Genomic DNA, 26,946 nt, shown 5'->3' with positions numbered 1-26,946 from the left:
GTGGAAACCCCCCACAAGTGGCCCCATTTTGGAAACTGCACCTCTTGAGGAAATTATCTAGTGGTATAGTGAGCATTTTGACAATGCAGGTTTTTTGCAGGAATTATTGGAAGTAGGCCGTGAAAATTAAAATCTACATTCTTTCAAAGAAAATGTAGGTTTAGCTAATTTTTTCTCATTTCCACAAGGACTAAAGGAGAAAAAGCACCGTAAAATTTGTAAAGAAATTTCTCCTGAGTAAAACAGTACCACATATGTGGTAATAAGCGGCTGTTTGGACACACGGCAGGGCTTAGAAGGAAAAGAGCGCCATCTGGCTTTTGGAGCTCAAATTTAGCAGGAATGGTTTGCGGAGGCCAGGTCACATTTGCAGAGCCCCTGAGGGGACAAAACAATGAAAACACCAAAAAAGTGACCCCCTTGAAGTATTCATCTACGGGTGTAGAGATCATTTTGACCCCACAGGTGTTTCATAGAATTTATTAGAATTGGGCAGTGAAAAAAAGAACCCCAACATTTGTAAAGCAACTTCTCCCGAGTACCGAAATACCCCATATGTGGTCATAAACTGCTGTTTGGGCACATGGCAAGGAACAGAAGAGAAGGAGCATTTGGCTTTTGGAGCACAGATTTTGCTGGATTTGTTTCTTGACACCATGTCGCTTTTGCAAAGCCCCTAAGGTACCAGTACAGTGGAAAATACCCAAAAGTGACTCCATTTATGATACTACACCCCTTCAGGAATTAATCTAGGGGTGTAGCGAGCATTTTGACCCCACAGGTGTTTCATAGATTTTATTTGAATTGGGCAGTGAAAATAAAAATGAAATTTTCCAATAAGACGTAGCTTTAGCGCAAAATTTTTCATTTTCTCAAAAAATAATGCAGAAAAAGAACCCCAACATTTGTTAAGCAATTTCTCCCGAGTACGGCAATACCCGAGTACGGCAATGTGGTTATAAACTCATTTTTCGGCACACGGCAGGGCTCAGAAGGGAAGGAGCGCAATTTAGCTTTCGGATTACAGATTTTGCTGGATTGGTTTCTGGTCGCTATGTCGCATTTGCAAGACCCCTGTGGGACCAAAACAGTGGAAACCCCCCAAAAGTGACCCCCATTTTGGAAACTACACCCCTCAAGGAATTTATTAAGGGGTGTAGCGAGCATTTTCACCCCACAGGTCTTTTCGATAAATAAATGCGCTGCGTATGGTGCAAAGTAAAAATGAAAATATTTCGCTAGATATGCCAATTCAGTGGCAAGTATGTAGTGCCCAGCTTGTGCCACTGGAGACACACACCCCAAAAATTGTTAAAAGGGTTCTCCCAGGTATGGCGGTGCCATATATGTGGAAGTAAACTGCTGTTTGGGCACACTGTAGGATTCAGATGTGTGGGAGCGCCATTTGGCTTTTGAAGCGTAGATTTTGATTGGTCGTAGTTTTGTTTGAGTATTACTGGTGTTTCCGTTTATAATGTGGGGGCACATGTAAGCTGGGCAGAGTACATCAGGGGCATTGTCAGGGGGTATAATAATGGGGTAAACAATAAAATAATCCATAGATGTGTGTTACGCTGTGAAGCAATCCTTTCTGCACAGGCCGGTGTCGACACTGATAAACGGTGTCTTTACTTATCCCCCTTTTGGTCCACACTCTGCACCTTTGCAGTTTGGGGAATTTTGCTAGGAAGTGTTGTCCTGGTAAAATACGGGCGGCCTCGCTTCTAGCAGATATGTTTGGGTCCCCCCTTCCTGGTTCCCTAATTTTAGAGCCCCGATAAATCGCCTCTTGAAACAGACGAAATGTTCCCCTCAGATCTGCACAACTGCATGTTTTTATTTCCTGACTTATTGGAGCCTTAACTAACTTTATTTTTTCATAGACGTAGTGGTATGAGGGCTGTTTTTTTGCGGAACAAGCTGTAGTTATTATTGGTACAATTTTGGGGTACATGTGACTTTTTTATCCTATTTTTTGAGAGGCAAGGTGACCAAAAAACAGCAATTCTGCCATAGTTTTTTAGTTTTTTTTTATACAGCGTTCACCACGTGTTATAAATTACATGTTAACTTTATTCTGCGGGTCAGTACAATTCCGGCCATACCTAATTTTTTACAACTTTTTGCACAATAAAATTACTTTTGTCGCCATGTTGTGAGAACCATAACTTTTTAATTTTTTCATCGACAAAGCTGTATGAGGGCTTGTTTTTTGCGAGACAAGCTATAGTTTTATAGGCATCATTTTTTGATACATGCGACTTTTTGATCCCTTTTTATTTAAATTTTTGTAGGGCAAAGTGACCAAAAAACAGAAATTCTGGCATTATTTTTTACGTTTTTTTTACGCCGTTCACTGCGTGGAATAAATAACATAATATTTTTATAGTTTAGGCTGTTACGGTCAAGGCGATACCAAATATGTATGGTTTATTTATTTTTTTCAATAATAAAGGAATTGATAAGCAAAAAAGAGAGATTGTGTTTTATTTTATTACTTAAAACTTTTATTATATTTTTGACAACTTTTTTTTAAATTTTTTTTACACTTTACTTTGGTCCCACTAGGGGACTTGAAGGTCCAACTGTCATATTTTTTTTCTAATACATTTCACTACCTACGTAGATTGCAGGGCACAGCTGCCGATCTGCTAGCAACCACAAAGATGCAGGGATCGGATCCGATCGCTGCATCTGAGGGGTTAATGGGAGGGATCGGAGCTAGCTCCAGTTCCTGCCGTTACAAGTGGATGTCAGGTGTAACCTACAGCTGATATCCACATCTCCTGAGCCGGCGCCATCTTGCCGGCGGCTACGGAAGCCCTTCAGGCCCCGCCTTCAGCCAGGGGCTGGAAGTTTTCCGTGCTAGGCACACCGGGAGGCCAGTATTAGGCCTCCGGTTGCCATTGCAGCACCGACACCCCGGCAATTTCATTGCTGGGGTGTCGATGAGCTGCAAACACCTTAAATGTAGCCATCGCATTTGACGGCTGCATTGAAGGGGTTAATGGCGGGGATCGAAGTTAACTTCGGTCCCCGCCATTACAGCAGGATGTCAACTGTCAGATACATCTGATATCCGGGGATGATGGCACCGACTCAGCTTCTGAGCCGGTGCCAAACATTTGGCGTAAGTATACGACATTTTGCGGGAAGCACTGGCTTTCCACGTCGCATACTTACGACAAATGTCGGGAAGGGGTTAAATGCTGGTAATAAAACTCCTCCCTGCAACAAATAAGCCCTCACAACACTCCATTGACGGAAAAATAAAAAGTTATGGCTCTTGGAAGGCGGGGAGTGAAAAATGAAAATGGAGAAGTAAAACATTTCTCTGTCCTGAGGCTCTAACTACCTAACCAGACTGTCTTCATGTGAAAAGTCCAGCTACCTAGAAAAAGTATATGTTTGTGTGTTTATTCTGTCTGTCTATCTATCAAAGGCCGATTCTAGCTTTTCTGCTGCCTGAGACAAAAATCGCTACCAGCTTCCTCCGTTTTATTCCCCTGGCATGCACAGTGCAGCGATGAAAGATGGGCAGCGTACACCTGGTGCGTCCCCATGGAGTACGAGGCAATGGCACATCCGAGAAAGTTGGAGGAAACAGGTAGTGATGTAGAACAGCCAGGGGCATGTCAATAAAGCAAGGAAAGGTATGTTTGGAGTCAGGACTGTGTGATTCTTCAGGATAGCGGCACCGATCCATGACCTTATAATGAGTAATTTGCATGCAAAGTGTGCTGTTTTAAAAGTTGATTTTATAGATTTTGCTGCGTCTGAAAAAAAATATACAGGGGAATGTTTGGAAAAATTGTCAGGTAATGTATTACCACATGGTGGTGTTTCAAGGGGTTAAAATTACCTGACAGGTTCCCATTAAATAGACAATGAATTGCAACAATTCCATTTGCCCCTCAATTTTACTATAAATATATCCTATGTAATTAAAGCAGCAGAACCAAGCTCTAACATATATACGGCACCAGTTCCAAGCTATGTACATAAATACAGCTCCAGAACCAAGCTTAGTACATAACTACAGCAACAGAACAAAGCTCAGTACATATATACAGCACCAGAACCAAGCTCAGTACATAAATACAGCACCAGAACAAAGCTCAGTACATAAATACAGCACTAGAACCAAGCTCAGTACATAAATACAGAATCAGAACCAAGCTCAGTACATATATACAGCACCAGAACAAAGCTAAGTACATAAATACAGCACCAGGACAAAGCTCAGTACATATATACAGCACAAAAAACAAGCTCACTACATATTTACAGCACCAAAAGCAAGCTCAGTACATAAATACAGCACCAGAACCAAGCTCAGTACATATATACAGCACCAGAACAAAGCTCAGTACATATATATATATACACAGCACCAGAACAAAGCTCAGTACATATATACACTACTGTTCAAAAGTTTGGGGTCACCCAGACAATTTTGTGTTTTCCATGAAAACTCACACTTATATTTATCAAATGAGTTGCAAAATGACTAGAAAATATAGTCAAGACATTGACAAGGTTAGAAATATGGATTTTTATTTGAAATAATAATTTTCTCCTTCAGACTTTGCTTTCGTCAAAGAATGCTCCATTTGCAGCAATTACAGCATTGCAGACCTTTGGCATTCTAGCTGTTAATTTGCGGAGGTAATCGGGAGAAATTTCACCCCATGCTTCCAGAAGCCCCTCCCACAAGTTGGATTGGCTTGATGGGCACTTCTTGCGTACCATACGGTCAAGCTGCTCCCACAACAGCTCTATGGGGTTGAGATCTGGTGACTGCGCTGGCCACGCCATTACAGATAGAATACCAGCTGCCTGCTTCTTCCCTAAAAAGTTCTTGCATAATTTGGAGGTGTGCTTTGGGTCATTGTCCTGTTGTAGGATGAAATTGGCGCCAATGAAGCGCTGTCTACAGGGTATGGCATGGCGTAGCAAAATGGAGTGATAGCTTCCTTATTCAAAATCCCTTTAACCTTGTACAAATCTCCCACTTTACCAGCACCAAAGCAACCTCAGACCATCACATTACCTCCACCATGCTTGACAGATGGCGTCAGTCACTCTTCCAGCATCTTTTCAGCTGTTCTGCGTCTCACAAATGTTCTTCTGTGTGATCCAAACACCTCAAACTTCGATTCGTCATAACACTTTTTTCCAATCTTCCTCTGTCCAATGTCTGTGTGCTTTTGAACATATTAATCTTTTCTTTTTATTAGCCAGTCTCAGATATGGCTTTTTCTTTGCCACTCTGACCTGAAGGCTAGCATCCCGGAGTCACCTCTTCACTGTAGACGTTGACACTGGCGTTTTGCGGGTACTATTTAATGAAGCTGCCAGTTGAGGACCTGTAAGGCGTCTATTTCTCAAACTAGTAACTCTAATGTCCTTGTCTTGTTGCTCAGTTGTGCAGCGGGGCCTCCCACTTATCTTTCTACTCTGGTTAGAGCCTGTTTGTGCTGTCCTCTGAAGGGAGTAGTACAGACCGTTGTAGAAAATCTTCAGTTTCTTGGCAATTTCTCGCATGGAATAGCCTTAATTTCTAAGAACAAGAATAGACTGTCGAATTTCACATGAAAGCTCTCTTTTTCTAGCCATTTTGAGAGTTTAATCGAACCCATAAATGTAATGCTCCAGATTCTCAACTAGCTCAAAGGAAGGTCAGTTTTATAGCTCCTCTAAACAGCAAAACTGTTTACAGCGGTGCTAACATAATTGCACAAGGGTTTTCAAGTGTTTTCTAATCATCCATTAGCCTTCTAACACAGTTAGCAAACACAATGTACCATTAGAACACTGGAGTGATGGTTGCTGGAAATGGGCCTCTATACACCTATGTAGATATTGCATTAAAAACCAGACGTTTGCAGCTAGAATAGTCATTTAGCACATTAACAATGTATAGAGTGTATTTCTGATTAATTTAATGTTATCTTCATTGAAAAAAACTGTGCTTTTCTTTCAAAAATAAGGTAATTTCTAAGTGACCCTAAACTTTTGAACGGTAGTGTATGTATGCACAGCACCAGGACAAAGCTCAGTACATAAATACAGTACCAGGACAAGCTTAGTAAATATGTACATCACCAAAACCAAGCTCACTACATATATACAGCACCAAAACCAAGCTCGGTACATAACTACAGTACCAGAACACAACTCAGTACATATATACAGCACCAGCACAAATACAGCTCAGTACAGAAATCATTTGCAAATTCAGTGTAACTCATACAGTGACTACAGTACTGATTAGAGGCAGAATAAACATTGAGTGGGGGCAGTGTGGAGCTATTTACAAGGGGGGGCAGTGTGGAGCTATTTACAAGGGGGCAGTGTGGACCTATCTACAAGGGGAGCAGTGTGGAGCTGTTTACAAGGGGGGCAATATGGAGCTATTTACAAGGGGGGAGCAGTGTGGAGCTATCTACAAGGGGGGAGCAGTGTGGAGTTGTTTACAAAGGGGACATTGTGGAGCTATCTACAAAGAGGGCAGTGTGGAGCTATTTCCAAGGGGGGCAGCAGTGTGGAGCTGTTTACAAGGGAGGGCATTGTGGAGCTATTTACAAAGGGGGGCTGTGTGGAGCTATCTACAAGGGGGGCAGTGTGGAGCTATTTACAAGGGGAGCTGTGCAGCGCTATTTACAAGGGTGGCAGTGTGGTGCTACTTACAAGGGGCGGCAGTGTGGAGGTATTTACAAGGGCGGATGGGTGGTGCTATTTACAAGGGGTGGCAGTGTGGTGCTATTTACAAGGGGGGGAAGTGTGGGACTATTTACAAGGGGGGCTGTGGGGCGCTATCTACAAGGGGGGGTTATGTGGCGCTATCTAAAAGGTGGTGCTGTGTGTGGCGCTATGCACAGGGGGCACGGTTAATGATAGAGCACTTTTATTGGGTTGAGCACTAAGGGATCATTATTAAAGTCTGGGACACCGTGGATTCTAAATTTGTTCTAGAGGATGGGGTATAGGTGTGGAGGGTGCTAGAAAAGCGGGAAGCCAACATGTCTGTGTGTCAAATTCTGTAGAGATAAGTCGTGGCTGGAATTAGTCGTCACAGGGGTCTGGGCCAGATGGAGAAAAAAAGGGAAAGTGAACGACTAATCAGAGAAAACATCACCTAAGCTAGAGGGAAAAAAGCTGCAGGCAAGGCTCTGATTGGTGAGTCACTCCTAGAACACTGCACAGTGCAAAGGCAATGATTTTGTAATGTGTCCGTAAAAATTTGGTCTGTCCGTAATTTTTAGCTCAGTTGTCCAGAAATTTCAGACATTTCTAATACAGCACCAGAACAAAGCTCAGTACATAAATACAGCACCAGAACAAAGCTCAGTACATAAATACAGCACCAGAACAAAGCTCAGTACATAAATACAGCACTAGAACAAAGCTCAGTACATAAATACAGCATCAGAACCAAGCTCAGTACATATATACAGTACCAGAACAAAGCTCAGTACATAAATACAGCACCAGGACAAAGCTCAGTACATATATACTGCACCAAAACCAAGCTCACTACATATGTACAGCACCAAAACAAAGCTCAGTACATAAATACAGCACCAGAACCAAGCTCAGTACATATATACAGCACCAGAATCAAGCTCAGTACATATATAAATTATATATATATATATATATATATATATATATATACACACATACATAAAGCACCAGAACAAAGCACAGTACATATATATGTATACACAGCACCAGGACAAAGCTCAGTACATGAATACAGTACCAGGACAAGCTTAGTAAATATGTACATCACCAAAACCAAGCTCACTACATATATACAACACCAAAACCAAGCTCGGTACATAACTACAGTACCAGAACACAACTCAGTACATATATACAGCATCAGCACAAATACAGCTCAGTACAGAAATCATTAGCAAATTCAGTGTAACTCATACAGTGACTACAGTACTGATTAGAGGCAGAATAAACATTGAGTGACTCACTGATGACGACTTCTCCCAGGCACGGCCCATTTCTGCAGCTTCCCACTTTTCAAACATTTCCGTACCTATAAACAAAGATGAAATTCTCATGGCGCCACACACTACGCTCCTAAATATAATAGCGCCATATACTGTGTCCCTGACTATAATAGCACCATACACTGTGTACCACACACTCTGTGCCCATTGTAGATAGTGCCCACTCATAGAGTCCCCTGTAGATAGAGGCACCCCCTGTAGATAGGGCCCCCTGTAGATAGGGCATCCATACATAGTGCCCCACTGTAGATAGTGTCCCCATACATCCCCCTGGAGATTGTGCCCCAATACAGTTCCTTGGAGATAGGGCCCCCTGTAGATAGTGCTTCCATACATGGTGCCCACTGTAGATAGTACCCCCATATATATTGCCCCCCTGTAGATAGTGCCCCATACAGCCCCCTGGAGATAGTGCCCCATATATAGTCCCCTGGATATAGAGCCCCCTGTAGACAGAGCCCCCTGTAGACAGAGCCCCCCCCAGAGTCCCCTGTAGATAATGGCACTCACACTTGCAACTAAAGAATAAAACAAAACTGACGTCATCGCGCCGCTTGCGACGTTGAAAGGTGCTGAATAGTAGGGCAAGGAACATCCGTGCCCTTCCATTCAATGACGCAAGCGGCACAATGACGTCATTGTGCGGCTTGCGTCATTGAATGGTGCTAAATGGCAGGGCAGGGATCTAATGCTCCTTGCCCTGCCTAGTGATACATGTTACTGTATCTGCATCCTATGGCGGCTGTTAGTGTCAGTGGCGCCGGCTGAGTAGAGACTCTCACCTCGCCTCAAGGATGGTGCGGCCCTGGCTGCTAGTACATGGAAGGGGAGTCGGACAGCAGTTCTTAGCTACAGTGCCGCCCCCTTCAGAAATGCTGTACCCTGCCGCCTGAGACTCATCTCGCCTCATGTCAGGTGTGGCCCTCTATCTATCTATCTAACAAACAAAAGGTCCAAAGCAACACTGTGTATAAAGCAGGGTTGCCAACCGTCCATAAATTTACGGACAGTCCGCAAAAAATTGGATTTTTCTTTATTCCCCCAGAACTTTGCACTGCGCATGTGCCAAAATGTACATGCACAGTGCAAAGGCTGCGGCCTGGCATATTTTCTTGACAGCGGAATCTGAAAATATGCTGCCAAGTGAGGTCGGTGCCTGGCATGGACCAATCCAGTCACCTGACCTCACGTCAGCGACATGAGGTCAGGTGACTCAGGTCAGGTGACTGGACTAGTCCACTCCCGGGCCGTCACTGACCCCAGCCAGAAGAGGACCTCCGTCGCATGACCACCTTGGCTCCTCGGTGAGTCACGTTAGGCAGAGCGGAGAGTGGTAGCGGTAAGCTACCACTACCGCTCTCCACTCTGTTTGCTGTGTGGAGCTATTTACAAGGGGGGGGGGAGTGTGGAGCTATTTACAAGGGGGGGCAGTGTGGAGCTATTTACAAGGGGGCAGTGTGGACCTATCTACAAGGGGGCAGTGTGGAGCTGTTTACAAGGGGGGCAATTTGAAGCTATTTACAAGGGGGAGCAGTGTGGAGCTATCTATAAGGGGGGCAGTGTGGAGTTGTTTACAAAGGGAGCATTGTGGAGCTATCTACAAAGGGGCCAGTGTGGAGCTATTTCCAAGGGGGGCAGTGTGGAGCTGTTTACAAGGGGGGAGGGATTGTGGAGCTATTTACAAAGGGGGGCTGTGTGGAGCTATCTACAAGGGGGACAGTGTGGAGCTATTTACAAGGGGAGCAGTGCAGCGCTATTTACAAGGGGGGCAGTGTGGTGCTACTTACAAGGGGCGGCAGTGTGGAGGTATTTACAAGGGCGGATGGGTGGTGCTATTTACAAGGGGTGGCAGTGTGGTGCTATTTACAAGGGGGGAAGTGTGGGACTATTTACAAGGGGGGCTGTGGGGCGCTATCTACAAGGGGGGGGTTATGTGACGCTATCTAAAAGGTGGTGCTGTGTGTGGCGCTATGCACAGGGGGCACGGTTAATGATAGAGCACTTTTATTGGGTTGAGCACTAAGGGATCATTATTAAAGTCCGGGACACTGTGGATTCTAAATTTGTTTAGAGGATGGGGTATAGGTGTGGTGGGTGCTAGAAATACGGGAAGCCAACATGTCTGTGTGCCAAATTCTGTAGAGATAAGTCGTGGCTGGAATTAGTCGTCACAGCGGTCTGGGCCAGATGGAAAAAAAAGTGAAAGTGAACAACTAATCAGAGAAAACATCACCTAAGCTAGAGGGAAAAAATCTGCAGGCAAGGCTGTGATTGGTGAGTCACTCCTAGAACACTGCACAGTGCACAGGCAATGATTTTGTAATGTGTCCGTAAAAATTTGGTCTGTCCGTAATTTTTAGCTCAGTTGTCCAGAAATTTCTGAAGTGGGGGTTGGCAACCCTGGTATAAAGTAAAAGGTTGGGTGCAAGCCTCAGGATCCACCATGTATAAAGTAAAAAACCAGCAGCACTCCAGTATGTCAAGGTGAAAATCAAGTCTAGAACTTTTATTCCATAAAAGGCCACGTTTCGGTTCAAAGTACTTGAGAAAGGTTCACTTGTGTTGAACCGAAACGTCGCCTTCTATGGAATAAAAGTTCTACACTTGATTTTCACCTTGACATCCTGGAGTGCTGTCGATTTTTTTACTTGATCTATCTATCTATCTACCTACCTGCCTGTCTATCTATATATTTATTTCATATTTGTCTATCACATACCTGTCTATCTATTTTATATCTATCTTTCTGTCTGTTTATGCATCTGATGTCTATTTATCTATCTATCGATCACATATCTATCTACCGATCTGTAACGTCCAATGGGGTTGTGGATCCACTGGGCTACTCTGCCGTAATGGAGTAGCTGCTGGCCAGACAGGTGTAATACAGTCACAGGTAGATGGTACCTTTTCGGCAGCTGGACACAGTCATATTGCAGGTAGTGGATACAAGCTGGTGCCGGATTACTGTAAGAGGATACTGGGTACAGGATACCGACTGGTCATGGACACAGGATACCAACTGGTCACAGACGCAGAGAAAAGAGAGTGTGAACAGCACAGCAGTACAAAAGAAGCCTCTAGGGCCCAGATGGGTGCCGACCTCCAGGGATCTGACTTTGTACATCCCACAATGTCCAAACAATTAGTAGAAAAGAGAGGCAGCACTCCAAACAGAGGTCGTCAGAAAAGTGGATTTATTCTCCCATCAGTGCAGTAAACAGTGCAAAGTTTCAGCTGCTCAATGCAGCCTCAATGCATGCTGGACAAAGGCTGCATTGAGCAGATGAAACGTTGCACTGTTTACTGCACTGATGGGAGAATAAATCCACTTTTCTGACGACATCAGTTTGGAGTGCTGCCTCTCTTCTCTACTTCTTGTTTGGTCACAGACACAGGATACCGACTGCTCACGGACACAGGGTAAGAAACCTTTGCAGACGAACACTGGGTTAATACAAGATTGCTCAGGCACTTTGGAGATGGTGAAGGTGCCTTAAAGGGAAGGTGTCATGTTTTTTTTTTTATTATTATATTGCTTTAAATAAAATATAAACCAAAATGTTATTTATTTATATACGAAAGGATACGGACGTATGACTCGAACACTTTTTCTTCTATTTCAGGGGTATGGGACGTGTGGAGGAATAGCTCACACTGCATAAATGTATGACGATTGATGTGATGTGTCCATGTGCTATATTTGTGGTATATTCGAAGATATAATCTGTAATGTATACCTGCTCTGTTTTTTATTACTGTATTTGTTATGGATATACCTGGTTGGTATTTGTTCTTCTGATCAATTTTTGCATTCCTTGTAAGCAATATGTATTTACGCAAGTATATGAGAATGTATTCTGTATTTTCACTTTGCAAATATTGAGATATGTGGTTATTGATCATGTTCTTTTCTGTTTGAAATTACCAATAAAAAGATTGAACCATAAAAATGTTATTTATTAGTGTTGTCATGTTCTAATTTTTTCGGTGTTCAAACTTTTACTTCTCTATGGGGGCTGCCATTTATTTTTTTTCATCTCTGTATGTGTCGATTAACGACACATACAAAGATGCTATACGGCACATACAACCCCATAGAGAATGCGAACGGGAGCCGTTCCATTCTCAGAAGCGTACGCCGTCTTGTGTGGGAATGGCGCATGCGCCGCTCCCACACAGACCAAAACGAAGCTCGTTCGCACAGCAAAATCTGGCGCCATTTTCATGTGAACCGGAAGCCGCTGCCGGACAGTAAGATGACGACTTCCGGCCGCGGCTTCCGGCCATATGTTCAGGCGCAAGGAATAGGAGCGTAGACCAGCGGAGGCAGGTAATTTATGTTCGTGTATGTGAGGTGTGTATTATGTTTGTGTGATACTGTCTGCTGAGCCCTGTATCTAATCCTCCTACACTGTGCAGTTGCTCAGAAAATGGCACACAGTGTAGGAGGTTTGAAGATACAAACTCTTCCTTCTCTTGGCACTAGCCAGAAGAAGGGAGGGGGATTGTGTGAGGACACTAGAGGAGAGTGTGTCCACCCCAAATTTGCAGCATAAATCAATGAGGTTGGTTTACCACAGTGACCATGCTGCAATTTTGGGAACTGCTCCCTCTAGTGGCCAGCACATGGAAATGTTATAAATTAGAATCTAATTTATAATATTTCCTGACTTGTGAAAAAATTTAAAACAATGTGTAATCACTCAAATACTAATTGTTTAACTGAAAAAAATATATAATCATTTCTAGCAACACATTCCCTTTAAGTAGTCCTGGGACGCAGCAGGGGTCTGTATGCATCACATATCTATCTGTCTATCTATGCATCACATATCTATTTATTTCATATCTATCTATCGATCTGTCTGTTTATCTATCTATAGTTACACAGTTGATAAGGTTGAAAAAAGGTCCATCAAGTCCAACCTATAATCCTACCCAGTTAATCCAGAGGAAGGCAAAATCCCATGAGGTTGATGCCAATTGCCCCATTAGGGGAAAAATTCCTCCCTGACTCCAAATATAGACATCAGAATAAATCCCTGGATCAACGTCCCATCTCCAGAATCTGGTACTCATAACCTGTAATATTATATTTTTCAAGAAAGGCATCAAGGCCCTTCCTGAACTTGTTCAAAGAATCAACCCCCCCAACATCCTGTGGCAGAGAGTTCCACAGTCTCACTGCTCTTATAGTAAAGAATCCCAGTCTGTGATGATGATGAAACCTTTTTTCCTCTAGACATAGAGGATGCCCCATGTCCTTTTTACAGGCCTAGGTGTAAAAAGATCATTAGAAATATCTCTGTACTGACCAATTATATATTTGTACATTGTAATCAGATCGCCCCTAAGCCGTCTTTTTTCTAAACTGATTAGCCCTAAGTTTGATCACCTTACTTGGTACTGAATTCCACCCATTCCCATAATTACCTTAGTCACCCTTCTTTGCACCCATTCTAGTTCAGCCATGTCCTTTTTATACACAGGTGCCCAAAATTGTACACAATGTTCTATATGTGGTCTGAATAGTGATTTGTATAGAGGCAAAACTATGTTCTTGTCATGAGCATCTATTTGCCTTGGCAGCAGCTGCCTGGCACTGATTACTAAACGTAAAGGCATCTATCTATCTATCTATCTATCTATCTGTCTGTCTGTCTGTCTATTTGTCAGTATCTATCTATATATATCTCATATCTATCACTTATCTATACATCTCATATCTATTGATCGATCTATCTAATATCTATTTATCTATCTGTCTAATATCTATCTATATATCTGTCTGTACGTTTGTCTGTTTATCTATCTATCTATCAAAAAACTTAATCAGCTCCTCCTGAAACATAAAATGAATATGCAGGTGTGAATCTGCCGTGACGCACATTAACCAACACTGCAATCCGGCAGCGAGGCAGGGACTCCTAGCATCGTACATAACTATGATGCTAGGAGCCCGGCTCCCTGCACTGTGTTCGGTCCGGTACTTGCGGTCCGAAATACGTCCGTCAATTACGGACGTAATGACCTCGTGTGAACATACACTAAAAAGGGCTCTGCCCTTTCATTCCTTGCCTGAGAAATTCCCTGCAAATGGTCCTTTAGGCTATCCTGTTCCCTGTATTCTCCTGCCCTGCTACCTGTATCCTGTTTCCCTTGCTGTGTTTTGTTCCTGAGCATGTATTTGAGTCGTGTCCTGCTGCACCTACTGTCGTCCGCCAAGTCTGGCGCAACCTGCCGCACCTACTGTCATCTGCCACGTCTGGCGCAACCTGCTGTCATCCGCCACGTCTGGCACAACCTGCTGCACCTGCTGTCATCCGCCACATGTGGCGCTACCTGCCACATCCAGCCCAATCCGTGCTAAAGCTTCTGCCAATTGTCTGTACTATCTCAGGACAGGAGTTCCGATGAAGTCCTCCAATGGGACCCCAAATGCCTTAACTGCTGCCTGCCACAAGTTCGCCCGGTTTTGCCCCCACTGCCTAAGTCACTCTCCGATCTACCCTAACACTGTGCCAGTTTTGCGGACGTATTCAGCAAAAAGGAGGCAGAGACTCTTCCTCCCCATCGAAGCTACAATTGCCCTGTTGAGTTACTTCCTGACGCCTCACCACCCCATGGGCGAGTCTATCCCCTCTCCCTGCCAGATACCCTAGCTATATCTGCCTACGTTAAGGAGAATCTGGAGAGAGGGTTCATCCGGAGATCTTCCTCCCCGGCCAGACAGAGATTCTTCTTTGAAGAAGGTTGGATCCCTTCGTCCATGTATCGATTAGCATGGTTTGAACCAAATCACGGTCACGAATAAGAACCCCTTGCCGCTCATTTCAGAACTTTTCAAAAGAATTTGCGGGGCCAAGGTGTTCACGAAGCTGGGTCTACCCGGGGCCTATAACTTGATCCGTATCCGCAAGGATGACGAGTGGAAAACCGCATTCAACACCTGAGACGGTCACTAGGAATACCTCGTGATACCCTTTGGACTGTGTAACGCTTTAGCTGTATTCTGGGAGTTCGTGAATGCCATCTTCCGAGATCTGCTGTATGTCTGTGTGGTAGTCTATCTGGACGACATCCTGATCTACTCACCTGATTTGATGACGCATCGGAGGCATGTTCGCCAAGTTCTGTCTCGGTTAAGGGGGAATCTCCTGTATTCTAAACTTGAGAAGTGTGTGTTCGAGGGGAACTTTCTGCCCTTCCTGGGCTACATTGTATCCGACCGTGGACTCAAGATGGATCCAGAGAAAGTACAATCCGTCTTCGAGTGGCCACGTCCACAGGGGCTTCGGTCCATACGATTTCTAGGATTCGCAAACTTCGATCGCCAATTTATCCCGAACTTCTCGTATCGGACTGCCCCAATCTCTGCCCTCACCAAGAAGGCGGTGAACGCCAAGGTTTGGCCTCTGAAAGTAGAGTCAGCAGTTATAAACCTCAAAAATGCTTTTACCTCAGCCTCCGTTCTTCATCACCCTGATGCATGCTGGATGGTCTGGGTAGTAGTGGATCGTTTCTCTAAAATGGCACATTTTATTCCGTTGACTGTCATTCCGTTGACTGTCCTTCCGTCTGCTCCTCGCCTGGCAAACCTGTTTATTCTCCACATTTTCCGTCTGCACGGACTTCCTCTGCACATTGTCTCGGATTGGGGTGTACCGTTCACGTCCAAGTTCTGGAGAGCCCTCTGCAACCTGCTAGATGTTAAGCTGGAATTCTCTTCTGCCTACCACCCACAATCCAATGGTCAGGTGGAAAGGACCAATCAAATTTTGGAGAACTATCATAATCTTGTTTCTGCCCAACAGGACAATTGGGTACAACTTCTGTCTTGGGTGGAATTCTCGTACAACCACCACACAAGTGAATCTACTGCTTAGTCTCCCTTCTACATTGTGTACAGCCAGCATCCTCAAGTTCCTCTTCTTGTGCCAGCCATGACTCAAGTACCGGCAGCTAACTCCTTATTTGGGACTTTCATTTACATCTGTCAGCAAACTAAGGCTACCATTCTCCAATCAGTGGCACGCATAAAAAAGCAGGCCGATAAAAAAAAACAAAAAAAAAACAAACATTTTCCTCCTCAATCCTCTCCTGGAGTCAAAGTCTGGCTATCCTTGAGAAATATTAGACTCAAAGATGCTTTGTCACAAATTTGCTCCCAGGTTCCTCGGTCCTGCAAAGGATAAACCCTGTATCTTATAAGCTTTGGTTGCTTCCTACGCTCAAGATTCTCAACTCATTTCACGTGTCCCTCTTTAAACCTGTGGTACTGAACCCAGTAACACTCCTTGAACTGTGGTTGCTCCCAGCAGTACATCTGATGTGTTTGAGGTGAAGGAGATCCTGGACTGCAAGAGGGTAGGAGGAAGGACTTTCTATTTGGTGGACTGGAGAGGGTTTGGTCCTGAGGAGAGATCCTGGGAGCCAGAGGAGAACCTAAATGCTCCCACCCTCATTAAAAGAATGTCTCTCTCGCTCTGGACCCAAGAAGAGGGGGCATAAGGGGGGGGGGTACTGTTACGGCTGCGGTCATGGAGCGCAACCTCCACTTACCTGCCGCCCGCAGATCTTCCTCTTCCTGCCGTTTCCCTCCCCAGAGACTTCAGCACATGTGGCCGCTCTGTCCATTACAGGGCGCGCATGCTGGTTCCCAGCCTTAAAAGGGCCAGTGCGCGCATATTTAATTATGCTCCAGATCATCTTTAACTATAAATTTATATTTAACTATATATTTAATATTCCTTGCCTGAGCATTGTTTGTAAATCCCATGTTAGTCTTCAAATTGTCCCTTAGCCGTACCGTTTTCCCGTGCCCTGCTACCTGTATCCCATGCGGTGTTATGTTCCTGAGCCCGTCTAGTGATTGGAGTCGTGTCCTACTGCACCTGTCGTCTGCCACATCTGGCAGAACCTGCCGCACCTACTGTCATCCGCCACGTCAGGCGCAACCTGCTGGCACCGGTCATCCGCCGCAACCCGCCACATCTGGCACTACCTGCCACATCCGTGCTAAAGCCTCTGCCAATCGTCTGGACTAGCTCAGATACTCTCATGCAACGTATTTATTGAATAGACTTGTGCATTGACTAACTTGGACAGCTGCCTCTCCGCTACGGCGGAGCAGCCTAGTGGGTCCACATACGCCGAGATCGTGGCAGACGTTCAGCAGGATTATGTTTGTACTGTGGCCACAAGGGTCATTATGTGAGTCAATGTCCACAGAAGCCGGGAAACTCCAGCACCTAGGGTAGATTGGAGAGACTACCCTAGGTGGATTGACGCCAACTGCTAAATTCTCTCCCAAACTATCTATTCCCGTGACAATCTTCTCTGGTGAAGAATCACACTCTATCCCCGCTTATCTGGATTCTGGAGTGACTCCACAGGCCCTAATAGTCCTGGAAAACTACTTTAATTTTAAAATAGTATATAAAAAAAGTTACATTACTTCAGGCATGTGAATGTGTGCCTTTAGGCCTGTAATATGGTGCACAATACGCAGGAATAGTCACAACTCGTTCCAAAATACAGCATTCGATGGAGCATGCTGTGATTTTTTTTTAATGCGGACTCCGCATGCGCTTACCACCGTATTTTGTTCAAGTGGTATGCATGGCCCCATTGAAATGCATTACTACTGTATTCAGGATTCGTGGGATATAGATTTCAAATATGTTTGTGTGCATGAAGCCGGACTAGGATTTCTTTCTTATTACGGAACAAACAGCATTCACTCACGACCAATAGAAGAACGGTTGCTTGTATATGGTTCAACCTTCATTGACCAATTCCAAGATAAAATTTGTCTGGCTGAGTTACTAAGGGTGAGGGCAGAGATTTGCTGCATAACCAACCACTGGTGTGCAGTTCTTCGCATGTGTACCAGGTAGAACGGATTTACGAAAGAAACACAAAAACTCAAACTTTGAAGCTTTACATTTTGTTTATTGCATAGATCTAATGTATTTGTTCAGATAAATTACATAACATTACAGGCCTGTAGACACGTTGTATTTAAACATTCCGTTAAATTTAGACAGTAAATGAAAAAGGAAAAGTACTATTACTATATCAGTAGTTTATTATATTCGGATTAAGAGAGATCTCTAACCCAACAGAAAGGCACCTATGTACCTATCAAATGTGGAATCAAAAGGACTCAACTGCAAATAATCCCCTACATTTAAGGATTGCCAGTAAGTGCCTACTAAAAGGGAAAACTGCTCCTGATCCGGTGGAACATGGTCGGAAATTGGAAATCGAGTCCATGTTTAAACAGCTTGTAGGTGGATTAACTCTTTAGTTGGGTGCCGGTTTTTATGCTCATTTTCATTTCTCTTTCTTTTGCCAAAACCAGGTGTGGATTATAAAGGAAGGGGGATTAAAAAAGAAAGGCCCTTTTCAGTTCAGAACGGAGCCATAATAGCTATGCTTGATTCATTTTTGTACAGATCCCGATTAACCCCATTAACTCTTTAGGAAGTCTGTCAGTTTCTGTCAGGGTTTCAGTATTTTTGACAGCAAGAACAGCATTGTAGCTTGCACTATTCTTGCCATCAAAAATATAAGAACCTCTGGTGGAAAGGGGGAGAAAAACCAGATGTGAATAGATCAATCAAGCAGAGTCGGGCAGAGAGAATTAAGACTTTTTAAATCTATGTTTTCCATGAAACGCTAAAGCGCTACAGAGCAAAACATAGTTGAGTGTAGTCAGGGCACCGGTCGCTATTTCAGGTTGCCTATAGTCCGCCTAGAGTTCCCTTTAAGTTGCAGTTTGTTGGGTTGGCAGAAGGAGTAGTATTGTTGGGCTGTTCAGTTATAGTTTTCTTGTAGCAAACACAAAGTGAATTGAATACAGTATGTACATGTAATGGCAATAAACTAAAAAAAAAAAAAAAAAAAGTCAAAATTCGAAAACCTGAACTAGGTCAGTGCATTCAAGAATAGCAGAGCTTATGAGATGCTTTACATTTTAAAATCAATGTGGAGTCTGAACTTGCAAGTAACAGAACATAAATATTACATACATAAAAAAAAAAAATATATAATGAAGGCAAAATAAAAAATTATTAGAAAACGTAGAAGACCACCCATAGTTTTCTACATGGAGTGAACACAAGGGCTGGGTTCACATTGCACATTTTTATTACATTTTCAAATGCTGCAAAAAAAACGCATCTGAAAAAACGCATGCTTTTTTTTCAGATGCATTTCTTTTTGAAGCGTTGGAAAGCGCAACACAAAATATAAATGTGTATCCAGTCTTAGGAGTTGTCTGGTTCAGACAATCCCTTTACACATAACAGGTGCATTAATAATGAATTGTTATAGCCGGAGGATGCCATCAACTAAGCCTCATTTCCCTGCCAAAATGCTGCGATAGTGTTGGGTGCCCTGAAATCACATTAAAGGGGTATTCTAGACTCCAGCATTTTACACCTAACCACTAGATAAGTAAAAAATGCTACATCAGTGGGGTCCAACCGCTGGAAAGTGGAATAGCACTTTCTGTTCAACATATCCATATTGACACTGCTATTGCAATACGCGCAAGCTTCAAGAGTTCGTGTTTTTCCCGGATATCAACATTAATGGCCTATCCTTAGGAATGGCCATCAATATTAGATCGGTGGGGGTCATGGCCCAGGTAATCAGCTGTTTAAAGGTCCCTTGAAACGGACAACGCTGCAATACCATGCACAGCCACTACTAAAGTAATGAGGTGTGCAAGTACAAAACAGAATGAAAAATCGGAGTTAAACAATGAAGAGGCTACAGTGCTTGTATGAGCACTGTAAGGATAGGCCATCAGTTTTGAAATCCTGGATAACCCCTTTAAGGAATTTTTTAGATTTCAAGACAGCAATGTTTAGTTTTAGTGATCAAATTGAGAAAGAGAATTAAAACGGTCTACCTGCTTAGGGAATTGTGTGTATATCTTGTCCTGGGTAGGATAGGCTGAATGTGTTTGTGCGAGTTTCCTCCCACACTCACACAAAAAACATCCAGACTACACCACAAATATGCATAGTCAACCACACTCCGAACTACATCATAACCATGCATGTTTATTTTATTGAGAGGGGAATAAAGGGGGTTTTACACTGGGCAATTATCGGGCAGACAAGCGTTCATAGAACGCTCGTTGCTGATAGTTGTCCTGTGTAAACAGGGCAGCGATCAGCAGATGAACGAGCAAACACTCGTTCATCTGCTGATCGTATCGTTTTAACAAAGTAAAATATTCTCAGTCGGCAGCACATCTCCCTGTGTAAACATGATAATGTATGGGGATGAGCGATCGGGGTAACGACCGCTTGTCCCCATACATAGCTCCTTGGGACAGGAGCAGATGTGCGCCGATCAACGAGCTGTATCGAACGGCGCTCACTGCACCGGCCAAAGTAATAGGGCCTTTGGCCCTGTTTTTTCTCCTGACATGCTATCATGGAACAGTTGGCCTATCTTGAACAGATAATTGGCCAAATTTTATGGAGAGCGAGAGAGTATGAGAAATCACGAGACCATGGCTGCATAGACTTGCATACAGCAGTGTCTATAGACATGCAACATACAAACTTCAATGCATAGAACAGCTCCATAAAAGCAGTTGTATGGGTATACAGGAGTAAACAAACATTGCATGCCCATAAAACCCACTGTCTCTTCGGTGGCATGTATATTACTATCACTACTTTAAGATCTAAATTAATGCTTAGGTGTTCAAATTAGACAACCTCTATACATCATAATACACGAGCACGCAATATATCAGAAAATAAACCCGAAACTCTTTTTACGTAGGGTACATTTGTGCACATTTTTCCACAATGACTCAGACTTGAGGAATGCAGCCAGAGTTAGGAAACATTTCCTTTAACAGTTTCAAAGTCCTTGGTCATTTAGCACCATTGTCCTTGATTATGTTTTGGGTACAGTGTGACACATGAAGAATGCATTCACATCTCCTCTGCAATATATGCCTTACATTCGTACATGAAATTTTTGATTTTGAAGGATTTACCCATTTTAAGGAATATGATTTGCAACATGAACAGCTCAGTATCTGAAAGACTTGCTTTGCACAGAAAATTACTTACATCTCCAGCTATTTTCCGAATCACACTTGTAATGCAATTCCTTGTGTCCATGTGAATGACATTATGTACAATACATTAGTCTGCCCTGAAAAACGAGACAAGCTAATGTAACTATACAAGTATTTCTAGATTTTAACCAGAGAATTCATGTTTTTCTCCCTTTTTTCTTTAGGAAACAGGTGTTTCCCGAAAGACGCGAGATAAATCCACTTTGAAAAGGGGTTTCCCTTGATTTGAAGAGATACAATGACTCAGTGCTTTTATTTCAGTACAAAATTAAGAAAAATTATCAGGCAGCTATTGTCCTTTGCTTGTGTATCACATTTCCATGTGTGAATGTCTATTAAACTTAATGCCAAATAAATCTGGGGAAGGAACATCTGGCAATTGCCTATTGTGTATATGGCTCAAAACGGCTTTAGGAACAAGTTCATTTGAAGGTTATCAGCAGCCTCTGTGTAGCCCAGAGAATCAGGAAAGAGGTCACATCTTAACAAGAAATGTGCTTTCACAAAATTTTAAATGTCAATTTATAAAATTTAACTTAGATGTGTTGGTGTCCACTTGAAGATTACATACATACATACACACATATATATATATATATATATATATATACATACATATACACACACACACACACACACACACACACAAAGTCAATGGTTCCTGATGACATGGTTGGAGTCCTCATCTCTCAACTAGGCATGAGCCAGTATTGTTCAAACAGCGTGTGCAGATGGATAATACAGGGAGCTTGCGGCTATGTTCACACGGGGTATTTTGCCGAGTTTTTTGACGCGGAAACCGCGTCGCAAAACTCGGCAGAAACGGCCCGAGAACGCCTCCCATTGATTTCAATGGGAGGCATCGGCGTCTTTTTCCCGCGAGCAGTAAAACTGCCTCGCGGGAAAAAGAAGCGACATGCCCTATCTTCGGGCGCTTCCGCCTCCGACCTCCCATTGACTTCAATGGGAGGCAGGAGAAAGCGTATTTCTCGCTGTTTTATGCCCGCGGCGCTCAATGGCCGCGGGCGAAAAACGGCGCGATAATTGCCGCGAAAATCGGCGTGCAGGGAGAGGAATATCTGCCTCAAAGTTCCAAACGGAATTTTGAGGCAGATATTCCTCCCCCAAAATACTCCGTGTGAACATAGCCTTCCTCCTGCAACTTTGCTACATACATTTTTGTTGATTATTTTCAGCATTTGTTTCACATATTTATTGTGGTACATCCAGGGGCATAGCATCACTAGGCACAACTAGGAGGGAAGGTGGGGGGGGGGGGCACCAACTCTCTGGCCGGGATTCTGCTCCTAGAGGTAGCCCTTGATGTCACTGTCCATATATGGACAGTGACGTCAGGGGCTCTTCCAAGAGAGGAATTCCCAGCCAGAGGGTCAGCAATGCCACCTAGAGGGAGGGTGAGTGGCACTATCTACAAGAGGAGGTTGTTTTAATTGTCACCATAAGGTCTTACTAGCCTTTCTATTTTCTTTTAATTTATTGTTATGTTAACTACTTTAAATATAACTATATTGCTTGTAAAATGTACAAATTAAATTATTTACTTTGATATTACATTTTATATAGTCATTTATTGTATGGAGCGTTGTCACGAGGGGTGACTTATCAGGGTCAGCACTCTTGTCTTTTGTTTATGTTCTGCTCTGCTACTTTTTTATGGGTGTATCACATTTAGAACACTAATAAAGATTCGGGGACCAGCCTTTGTTTTTGCTTGTCCTAAATTTCCCTAATATATAGAAAACTCAATTTGCTCCCTTTACAAGCGAGATATATTTTGTTGTCCCCCTCTTCCAAAGGTCATGTATTCTGTGAATGTGGGGAGGAGTAGTTGTCACAATCTACAGCTCATATCCTCCCCCTATTAACAGAATAGTCCTAATATTTGAATACGTTTAGAAACAGCACCACTTTTGACCATAGTCGATGTCTGGTATAACAGTTCAGTGAATAGAGCTAACCTGCAATATAAGACAGTCCACGTATAGGAGTGGTACACGCAAGCAACTGTTTATCTGTCAATAGCCAGATTTCTGTAGATTTGCCACAAGTCAACACACATAACTGCATCTTTAGTGGTTGCTGCAGGTTTTGGTAAAACTCAAATTGTTTCACGGGCAGGGATTTTCATTATTAGTCACGTTGTAGGTTTCCTGCTTCACCGATTTAAAATTGCTGTGGAATATGTTAGAGCTATATTAAAGGTTACTATCAGACTTATTTTATTACAATAAAATTTACAGTAAGCAGGTGAAGTATTACAAGGTTTCGAACATGTAGTTTATATATCTGCTATGCAGTAGTCTAGGGGTCCAGCTGTGTGTACAAACAGATTTTTTTGTTGATTCAGACAATGGTTATTTGGGCACGCCATACGTGCCTAAGGTGGGAAAAACACTTTAAAGGGAAGGTGTCGAGAAAATTTTATTTTTTTTTAAAAATATACATTTGCTTTTAGTAGGTTATTAAAATACATTTTATTTATTTGTGTTTTTGTGTTTTACTTTTCTATGGGGGCTGCCATTTTTTTTTTTAATCTCTGTATGTGTCGATTAACGACACATACAGAGATGACATACAGCACATACATCCCCATAGAGAATGTGAACGGGAGCCGTTCCATTAACTATAGTGTACGCCGTCTGTGTGGGAACGGCGCATGCGCCGCTCCCACACAGTCCAAAAGGAAGGTCTTCAGCCGAACTACTTCCGGTCGCGGCTTCCGGACATATGTTCCAGGCAGCGAAGACGCGAGGAGTAGGATCGGAGGCAGCAGCGGCGGCAGGAGCAGGTAAGTTATGTTTGTGTATGTGATGTGTGTATTATGTTCGTATTATACGGTCTGATTACCACTGTATCTAATCCTCCTACACTGTGCATTCGCTCAGAAAATGGCGGCACACAGGATTAGAAGATTCAACCACCTCCTTCTCCTGGCACTAATAGAGCAGAGGGAGTTGAGCAGGTTGAGGTTTATTTTTATAGCAAAAGATTCAGTAGAATGTATTAATTTAACCCCTTAATGACAAGCTAAATGTTTTGGTTTGTGCCCCTCTGCCTTTCAATAGCCATAACTTTTTCATTGACGTGGCTGGATGAGGCCTTGTTTTATGCGGGAGAAATTGTAATTTGTTTTGCGCAGTTTTTACAGCGTGAATATAGGAAAAAGTGATTCTTGTCATTGGTTTTTTGTTTTTACCTGCTCATGTTTCACGCTAAACCTGTTAAATTAATTTTTCTGATTCTTATTGTTGTGTAGATACCTAATATTGTTTTTATGTAATGTATGGGGAATAAAATAGGTTTTCAAAATAATGACTTTTTTTGGTATTTTTTAGTTACAGACGTCGCTGCAGAAGCACCTGCACCGCCTGCTGTCAATAGACCGTAGGCAGTCGTTAAACCTCTGCTCATTCTGGGCAAGCCTAAGCACTGTGACAGCTATCTCTGTATTCACACTCATACGGAGATAGCTGTCAATCACTGAGTAGGACCGCCCACTGGACTCAAGCCCAGAATGAGCAGAGGTTTAAAATGAATAAATTACAACTTACACTGAATCTTTTCGGCAAAAATACATAAAATCAACCTTCTCAGCTCCCCCTGCTCTATGCTACCCGGAGATTGGACTGCATGTTCAATGTGACAGGCTCCCTTTAAGGCCACAGTTCAGATGGGGTAGATTTGATGCAGATTTTGCACCACAGTACAAAACAATGCATGTGAACAGGGTTTTACAAAAAACTCTATCCATGTTTGGAAGTGAAATATCTACATATCCATAAACAAATCCCCAACATGCTCTTAATATTGCAATGTATTGAATGTAACATACAGATTTTGCAATGGATTAAAAGCCAGGAAACCTGATATCGTGGATCCTGGTAAAAATATAGGGAACTATGACACTGTTGTGTTTATGATGGCGCTTCATAGTGTCAAAGTCTCCCATACAAAACTGAAGGGTATTACAGTAGCAGCACAGTGAATGAGATTTTACCAAATCTTATCTACACTTTGGAAAGTGCAGATCTCATATCATTCAATGAGAGTGGTGAAATTTGCAGTGAAAACCGCCACAAAATTCACAGCAAGAAAATTGTAATTTTGCTGCTGCTACTCCACAAATTCTGCAGGTGTATTGTCGACAGGATTTTCATTACATGTGGAATATCTTCACACTTGCGGTTTTTCACTAAATGTTTTTACATTTTGTCAGGAAGCGGGTGTTTTCTTGTAGGTACCGCAGGGAGAGAACATATCGATTACAATGAGTTATTAACCAGCTGATATGGCAGAAATTAAAATAGTGACTGTAAAAGTCAATTTGTTCAGGAAATAATTCGTTTGGAGGCATCTTTTCCTGCAATTCAGAGAGCCGTAAAGGTCTGCACTGCCTAAATTAAATCTTAGACCGGATTCACACGAGCATATTCGGCCTGTGATACACGGATTGTATGTCAGCAGTATTTCCTAAACCGAACAAACTTCAGGGAGCCGGGCTCCTAGCCTCATAGTTATCTATGAGGCTAGGAGTCCCTACCTCGCTGCGGGAAAACGGTCCCATACTGTAATCATGTTTTCAGTACGGGGCATTTTCCCGCAGTGAGGCAGGGACTCCTATTGTCATACATAACTATGATGCTAGGAGCCTATCTCCCTGTAGTGTGTTCGGCCCGGGAAATACTGCTGACATATGGTCCGTATATCACAGACCGAACATGCTCGCGTGAATCCGGCCTTATTCAACTTCTTTAAAGACATTGTCTAGCAATCTTGTTTTGCCATTTGTAGCTTAAAAGGGAACCAGTCACCAGCATTTCACCTATTGAACTCTACTCACCCTCATCCTTTTGACAGCAGCTGGCAACTGCGGTCAATAGTTCATTGCCGTTATCCCCTCTCCTAAACTCGTCCTCTGATCATAAATAACGGTCTGCAAACAGTTTGCGCCTTTTATGGTTAGTCTCATTCGTTCCTCTTCTTAGGCCCGCCCACTGCCAAAACATGGCCTGCCCTAAATGCCCAAATCTAGTCTGAGATAGCGCGCATGTGGCAGTCATGAGTGGTCCGACACCCTTACTTGCTTTGTCTAGGCCCCAAATCTAGTTACTGTGCATGCACCCCTATGGTGTCCCATTGTGCGCACGCACCAGAACAGGACACCTATGCGCAAGTGCAGGATTTCATGTGTGCTGGGGGCAGGCGAGGAGCGATCAATCAAAATTGAGGAGGCGGGAGTAACTCTGAAAAGCTTGAGGAACGAAGATATGACTCTTATGCTCATTAGCATATGGCACGGGAATACTAAAAAAAATGTAATAGTAAAAAAAAGTACAGAGCTACTTAGGAGATAATTATAGGTTACATAAAAATAATTTTTTTACCAACTTCCACCAGGTATTTTAATAGGCGTAATGCTGGGGTTTTCCCATCAGGGACATTTATGACATTCACAGGATGTGTCAAAGTTTAGTTGCGGTTCCCACCTCTGGTACCTTAACCTATCTCTAGAACGGGGCCACCTAAACCCCATTCCACCGCTCTGTGTTGCGGCTGAAGCATGTGCTTTCCGACCATGACGAAAACAGCGTAGCTCGCTGAGCTCCACTGTTTCCGTAACTACCATTCAGTTCGTAACTATCAGACATTTATGACATATCCTGTGGATATGTCATAAATGTCCCTGATGGGAAAACCCCTTTAAAGCATACCTAACTTTTCTTGCTCTCTCTAATTCGGTTTTCTCTGAGCTAGTGGGTGGAGCCTAACTAC

Source organism: Rhinoderma darwinii, chromosome 10 (genome assembly GCF_050947455.1).
Source record: "Rhinoderma darwinii isolate aRhiDar2 chromosome 10, aRhiDar2.hap1, whole genome shotgun sequence".
Lineage (NCBI taxonomy): Eukaryota > Metazoa > Chordata > Amphibia > Anura > Rhinodermatidae > Rhinoderma > Rhinoderma darwinii.
The sequence above is the reverse complement of the archived record's forward strand: the minus strand, read 5'-3'. Positions refer to the sequence as shown.